At 44.5% G+C, this 7,352-nt stretch overlaps 1 long non-coding RNA gene across 1 annotated transcript in view; it reads right to left on the bottom strand.

The window, feature by feature from the left end:
* LOC118979192 (uncharacterized) overlaps positions 1 to 7,132 on the bottom strand; it is a 31,783-nt gene extending 24,651 nt beyond the window's left edge. The window contains exon 1 of the long non-coding RNA XR_005064857.1: positions 6,946 to 7,132. This is a non-coding gene — a long non-coding RNA (uncharacterized LOC118979192). The remainder of the gene's footprint in view (positions 1 to 6,945) is intronic.
* Between the last annotated feature and the right edge of the window lie 220 nt (positions 7,133 to 7,352).

The raw sequence follows: 7,352 nt of genomic DNA on the forward strand, positions 1-7,352 counted from the left end.
AGGCCAGTTCCCAGCAGGCCAGTTCCCAGCAGGGGACACTCAAAAGGCAACCATACATTGATGTTTCTCTCCCTCTCGCCTTCCCCTCTAAAGATAAATAAATAAATAAAATCTTTTAAAACATATTTTTTAAAAAAGCGATGATGATGGTGGCGGTGAAAGTCATTTCTCACTGAATATAACAGCAATGTTTTTCTCTGGGCATAGAAGGAATGTCCCAAATGTATCAACTCCAAAAGGAATAAGTAAAACATATTTCTCAAACAGACAAAAGGTTGAGAGGAAAGGGTTCAATTATTTAACCAATTCAAACTAAACTGAGTTTTATTTGGCAACTAGTATGAACCAAGCAATGTAACAAATACTAGGAATTATAGGGCTACATATGAATGGGTCCATGCTCACAGCCAAATAGAGGGGCCAGATTAAAGGGGGACATACATCCTCACTTCACCATGTCAGGCAGTCTTCAAGGTCGCCGTAGGAGCAAGCATATGAGAAAAACCAGTTTTTCTTAGCAAGTATATCCAGGAGCCCCTTAGAAGACTAGGCAGTGAACTGACCCTGATGGCTGGGCAGAGTCTGCAGGCACTGGGCAGCACATTCACTTTATATTCTAGGCTGGGGAAATTCAGTTCCACTCTTCTCTCTCTAGACAAGACAAACTGTTTCTCAAAAAGGAAGATAAAAACAACTCCTTAGTCTCCTCTTCCATGTTCTCTGAAGTCAGTGGTCAGTTCTAAGATGCATGCACATTCTGAGAGTCATAGATACAGAAACATAGCCCTTTTGATGCAGAAATGAATAAAAACTTGGATAAAAATTCAAATCACATAAAAACGTTTCAACTTCATAGAGTTCACTTGGAGACAAGTGAACAAATCACTTGGAGATTCGGTGGAAAACAAGGCATTACATCACAAAATATAACAGGCATTAATACACAAAATATGACTTATCAGACATAAAAAGATAAGTAGTACTTGAGATATATCACTGCTAAGAAATACCAACCAAGGTCACTGGCTGGAAAGAGGAATTAGTAAATTCATTCACTAGCCTTTCTGCTTCTAGTGCTCTTCTCCAGCCTTATTCAACTAGTAAATTAGAACCTCTTAGTTAAACAAAGAAGCAATTGGCTCTGAAACGGAAAAAGAAATAGAAGCACAATTCATTCTAATTGTTCTCCTTGTCTTGATACTACCCAGTAGACCATGAGAGGTTTCTCTGCTGTTTGCAATCTCGTACAGTTTTTCTCCCTTTGCTGTGAGACAGAAGCAGTAACGCTCAAGGGCGACAGACAGTTCCCCAGGGGACACTGGGCAACACCTGGAGACGTTTTTTTGATGATCAAGATGGAAGTGGGAGTGGGGAGGGCTACTGGCATCTGGAGGGTAGAGACCAGGGATGGTGCTCCACACCCTACAATGCACAGGACGACCCCCAAAGCAAAAACGTATTCAGTCCAGTATGTTGATAGGGCTGAGACCGAGATGTTCTGCAGGAAATTCTGGGTGAGTTGAGAAAGGCCTTGGCACAGAAAACAGAAGACAGGATTCGGGAAATCCAGGGCTTTCTTAATCATGAAAATGTGAGAAAGGCATTAAGGTGGGCAGGTACTTAGTGCCCGAGCTTCTACGGCCTCCACGGTACTGCTCAGACCCTGCAGTGATTACACTTAACGAACTCCACATTGAGACCTCAGTCTGATAAAAGATTTCCTTTTTCAATTAGTAAATTTATTTTTATAAAGTTTTTAAATAGTAAAAATTATACCACTTATGTGTATATGCATACGTGTGTGTGTGTGTGTGTGTGTGTGTGTGTATATATATATAGCAATTCCTCTTTATTAACACAGTTATGCTATGAAAACAACTTAGATATCCATCAGTGGAGGAATGTTCAAATAAACTATGGTATACATCTTTATATGAATGAGCACCCATACAGCCATTAAAAATAATGAAGAAACATGTACACGGACACATGCTGGCAGGGATTTGCTTTAAAGTACTCCAACAAAATTTCTAAAGTAGAAAAATTCATTTAAAATTGGAAAATTAACTATAATTGTGGAAGCTGGGTGGAGATTATGAGGGGTTGAACTTTCTATGTTCTAATTCTAAATTTTTCCATATTAGAAAGAGTTAAAAGTAATTATTGGGAAGCACTCTATGGTCACATGTGGAAATACCATCACTATAATAATGTGAATTAAGAGAAGTGAGGGGCAGTGGGAACGGGGGCACAGAGTGGAAAAACATGGGAATTTTTACATCTGCAAGTACTTGAATGAGGAACTCACTGAGTGGGTCCCGGTGGGCATGGGTGAAGGACTCAGAGACTGCAAGGATGAGGGGTGAGGGCGGCAGCAAGACTTTTCAGTGTGTATCTTTGTATAATTTTGAAGTTTTAAGCCATGTAACTGTATTACATATTCAAAAACTTAATATGAAATAAGAGTTTATCAGAAAACTAATCTGTCCTCAAAAATTTAGAACACACTGTTGCCATACTTACATTCCAAACTTGAAAAGAACTCACACTACTTTCAAAAAGATTATCTCGTTTATCTGCACAAAAACCCTGAAAAATTTTAAATGGGCATGGCGGGGGAGGGAGCAGGAATTTCAGCCTGATACGGGCTGGGCACATCACGTGAAACAGGAATTAGACTTGCTCTCCCTGGGTCTCAGGGGCGGAAAAGGACCAAAGTATAACAACAGAGAGAGAGAGAGCCTAGTTAGACTCAACAGAAAGAGTTTTCTAACACAGCAAACAGTTTAAAAAGATGTCAGAATACAGCAAATTCTCTGTATAAACCTTGGTGGAGTGTGCAATTTAACATTTACCTAACTCAGACTGGACTAGGCCCACAAGTAGATCTAAACGAAAGATTAAAAACAGCCGCCGCCACCGCCACCACCACCACAAAGCCCACCACGGTCTTAGATACAACTATTCCTGTAAGGGCGCAGAGGATTACTTGGCAACGTCATTAGAGATTTAAAGTGCTTACATACCCAAACCCAGACACTGCATTTTATGGTAACTACATGCACAAAAGAGGCACCTACCTGTACAATGGTAACAGCTGCAACACTGTTTTGCAATAGCCTAAATTGGAAATGACCTAGGTAATTGTGAACAGGGGATTAGCTAAATAAATATAGTATTCCATATCCGTACTAGGAAATACCAGGAAGCAATTTGGAAAAAGAAAATAAATGACAACTTGGGAAAGCTACATTAATAAAAGAATCGATTGCCAAGATATATGATTGAGTTGGGAAGAAAAGGAAGTTGAGGAATGGTCCACACAACATGATACAAGTGTGATTTTTTAAGCTTTATATTTTCCACGAGTCTATATGAAATGTACAGGAAAAGGTCTGAAGGAAAAACAAAAAGTGATAATAATGTTCACTTGCAGGAAAAGGCATGGCGAAGGGATGCGGCTGTGAGGGGCCTCTAGCCTTCTCTGTAAGGTTTTCGGTGTTTACAAGGCAGTGAATTCATGGGTCACTTGTTTAGTTAGAGGATTTGCTTTCACACTTAAAAGTGGTGGAGAAAAGAGGCAGCATCTCCACTCAGCAAGCTCACAGTCTTTCAGATCACGTGTCAGAACACATTTCAGTACGATCTACACAGCAAGTGAATAATAGCTAACATTTGTTGAGTTCTTCTTATGTACCATGGGCTATGTATTTATTAAATCATTTAATCCTGACCACAACCCTAGAAGCAGAAACAATTACTATTCCTACTTTATAGGTGTGAAAATGGAGGCCCCGAGTGACTGGACCAACCCAGAAAGCTAATGAGCGTAGAAAAGGGATTTGAGCGCACATGACTCTGGGGTTGAGACTCTGAACTGCTCTGCTGTACCACGCAAGTCCGGGGGGAGCACAGATGATCCATGGTGGGAGAGTTGGGACTCGGAAGTACTTGTGAACTTGTTTGGGGGTGCTGTGGGAGGAGTCCCAGTTATGGCAGACAGGGATACATATCCATGTCTCCCCCTTTTTTTCGCTAAAAAAGGGAGCCCTGACTTGATGTTAGGTGTCAAAGTCCCTCAGTTAAAACTCTCGCAGCTTCCTCTGCACATAGGGACGGCCAAGTGACATGGCGCTGGCCAATGAGATGCAAGCAGAGGATGTTTGCAGGGAAGTGTGGTGAAAAGGCCAAGGCAGCCGGCTAAGTGCCACCTTGGCCTTTTGTCCTTCACCGTGCATCCCTTTTTCTTGCCTAGAATACAGATATAATGCTGGGAGGTGCAAAAGCCATCTTTAGACTACAAGAAGAGCCACTTACTAAAGATGGCGAAGCACAAATGTACGAGGTGTTTGGTATATTAATTATACCCTGACACTGACGCATAGCCCCTGCAGCTACCTCTGACTCCTTATGTGAGAAAAACAAAGCCCTTTGGGGTTAGGCCTGCAGTCAGGTCTGTACTGACAAAGGCAGTCTAACAGTGGGGCTGAGAGCAGCTCACCCTTGGGCAAGAACAGAGATGCCTCCAAGCTCTTAGCCTAGCCTGGCTTTGAAATGTAAACGAACTGCTGCTCCACTCCAAGATCTCCTGGAACCACCAGGCCCAGAGCATGCGCCCGTTCCACCTGGCCCCTGGACAGAGCCCTGCGAGGCAAAGGCAAACACGGAGTGGAGCTGGTGCGTCAAATCTGCACCCCCGCCCTTAGGCAAAACACAGAGTATCTGCAACTTGACTCCAGTGTTGCGGCTACGAGATCCCATTCTACTTATAGCAGCAGCAAGTGCAAGTGCACCAGGGGGAGGGGTGGGGCTTTGGCAGCTGTTTGTTTTAAACCTGCCTAGGCAGCTCCAAAGGCAGTCAAGGAAGGGGGACATTTGTGGGGTGGAAAAAGGGGTTTAGGAGAAGGGAAGAGAATTCACACGCCCTCAAAATGGACTATTGACATCTAAACTCTCTTCGGGTTATACTCCTCAAGACAATCTTGGTCTTGTCAGAGAAACCAAATCTCCCCTGGTGAGACTCCCAGAGCCTGGGGGAGTCTCACCCACTCTTTCAGCCTGGCCTTGGCCCAAGGTCAGCTAGACTAGGGTTAGAGGCTGTTTCAAAGTCAAAAGAGGCCAAAGAAGATACTGAGAGTGGCAGCCACTAATAGTAAAGGGGCGGGGCATTTTGAGAAGGACTCAACTGGGTGGAGCTTCTCAGAGAGGCCAAAGCGGGTGGGGATGGGGCCAGGTGGGCTGGCAGCATGGGCATCTGGGTGGACCACCCTATCCTAAAGTCTAGTGGTGAAAGGAAAGGACAAATAAGGTAACAACAACTCTGTGGAGCTGAGGAAAGGAGAAAGGTGGGCCTGTCTAGGCAAAAGAAGTAGCCGCGGGGCTAAAGGGGCAAACTGAATGGGAATTTGGGGCGTGGCAGGCTGCAGCCCTGTTCCCCTGCCACCCCTTCCAGGGCGCCTGCTGGCCCCTTTTTGCTGTCAGGATCCTCCCATCTTGTTTGCTTTTAAAATCTTCCAGAGAATTTGAACTTCACCTAGACTATCTTAAAAATCAAAAAAGTTGTAATGTCCAAAGACACAAAGTTATAAGGGTAAAGACTGAGTGACAAGGATACTGGGATCATTTAAATGACACTCTGTGGAGCCAGAGCTCGAGAGAAAGTTCACACAGTTTTCCAATGATTAAGGAGAGGTTAGAAGTCTAGAACTTGAAAGTGGAAAAGAAATTTGGGTTACCTAATCCAACCCTCATGCTTTATAAATGAGAAAACTGAAGGTCAGAGAGAGGAAGTGAGTTACCCAAGTCACACAATTTGGAGACCAGAAAAGCAAACACAGAGCATATGTATGGCAATATGCTGACAGACAAAGCCATTCATTTGAGTCTGCAAAGAAATAATAAAGGGTCAGAGTGCAGATTTGAACCCACATACTCTGGCTGCAGAGAGTCTGTGCTCTTAACCACTACTTTTCATTCCACTGATCCACTCAGCAGCCTTTTCTCAACCCTCCCAAGCTCCCTCCTCCACTACCCCCACCTTCCCCGCCTGCCACCTCCTTTCAATGTCAGCAGGATGTCCCCACCTCACTCCTGCTCTGATGGAGGCGGCGAGAAGGATGCTTCCTTGGTGTGAAATAAAGAGATGGCAGAGGGAGAGTGACGGGGAGAGGCCCACCCTGTAGGTCAGGAAGGGGCTGAGGTGCTAGCCACGGAGGGTCCGAGCCTACGGCCTCTGCTGCGCATAAGGGGAAAACAGGCCTTGTCCGTCTTTCTGGTTCTTGGTTTGGAGTAGGAAGTTGTAATGCGGAATTCATTCAATGTGCACTTGGTGAGGCAGAGATGGTAAGACCCAGGAAATGGTATGAGACATTGTGTTCTTAAGCACTTTTTGACAGACCACCCCCTCCGATATAAAAGTTGATCTAGAATGAACCAGATTTCTGGTGTTGCCCTCTCCCGCAAACCCTGGGATCCCGGGAAAGACAGCCAGGACGTAGAAGAACAACCCTGGGGCTGCAGTGAGGACAGTAGGGTTCAAATGCGGGCCCTGCCTCACAACCACCTTCCACTCCTCACCAGAAGCAGGAGACACAGATGGTATAAGGCAAACAAGATGGAATGGGAAGACACAGAACACAATATCCAAACAACTGTACACTGTGGAGTATGGGTTGTTTACTCTTGTCATCACGTGGCTGACCGGGAGCAGCGGCTGGCTGCTGTTGTCCGGCACCATGAGACTGTGCGGTGTTGAAAAGATCAAAATTCAAAGATCAAAATTCAAAAGATCACCAGCCCAGGAAAAGATCAAAATTCAAAGTACGGGTTGTAAGGAACACGCATCACTTTGCAACATCAGGTGGAAACATCATTAGGTCAGTGACACACACACGCATTACCTCTTGAAGCCTCAGCATCTTCATCTGTTAAGTCAGAGTAACCTACCTCTCCTGCAGCGGAGCTGTGAGAATCGGAGGACAACTAGCTGTGGTCAGGCGCACGCAACTCAAGCTTGGCGCATAGCCGGTCTGCCCTTGGACCGGTGGTCACTTCCGAATTTGGGGAGACCGACAGCCCTCCCCTCTGGGAACACCCGACAACGGCAACACTCCTGGGGGGGGGGTCCCAGCGGCAGCAGCTGGTGGAAAGAGAGGCACGGGCTGTTTGAGTTGAACCCGTCTTTCCACAGCGAGCACACTAGTATTTGTTTGGTTTTTACTTTGAAATTTGTCTTTACTTAAAAATTCTATTTTGTCATAACATAAACCTCCTTGTTAAGAACTTAATTTTAAATGTTTTTTTTATAAATTGCATTTTCATTATTAAACATTTAGAAACATTAGGAAAACCAA

Source organism: Sturnira hondurensis, unplaced genomic scaffold, assembly GCF_014824575.4.
Source record: "Sturnira hondurensis isolate 20B ecotype Veracruz unplaced genomic scaffold, ASM1482457v3 Scaffold0022215, whole genome shotgun sequence".
Classification (NCBI taxonomy): domain Eukaryota; kingdom Metazoa; phylum Chordata; class Mammalia; order Chiroptera; family Phyllostomidae; genus Sturnira; species Sturnira hondurensis.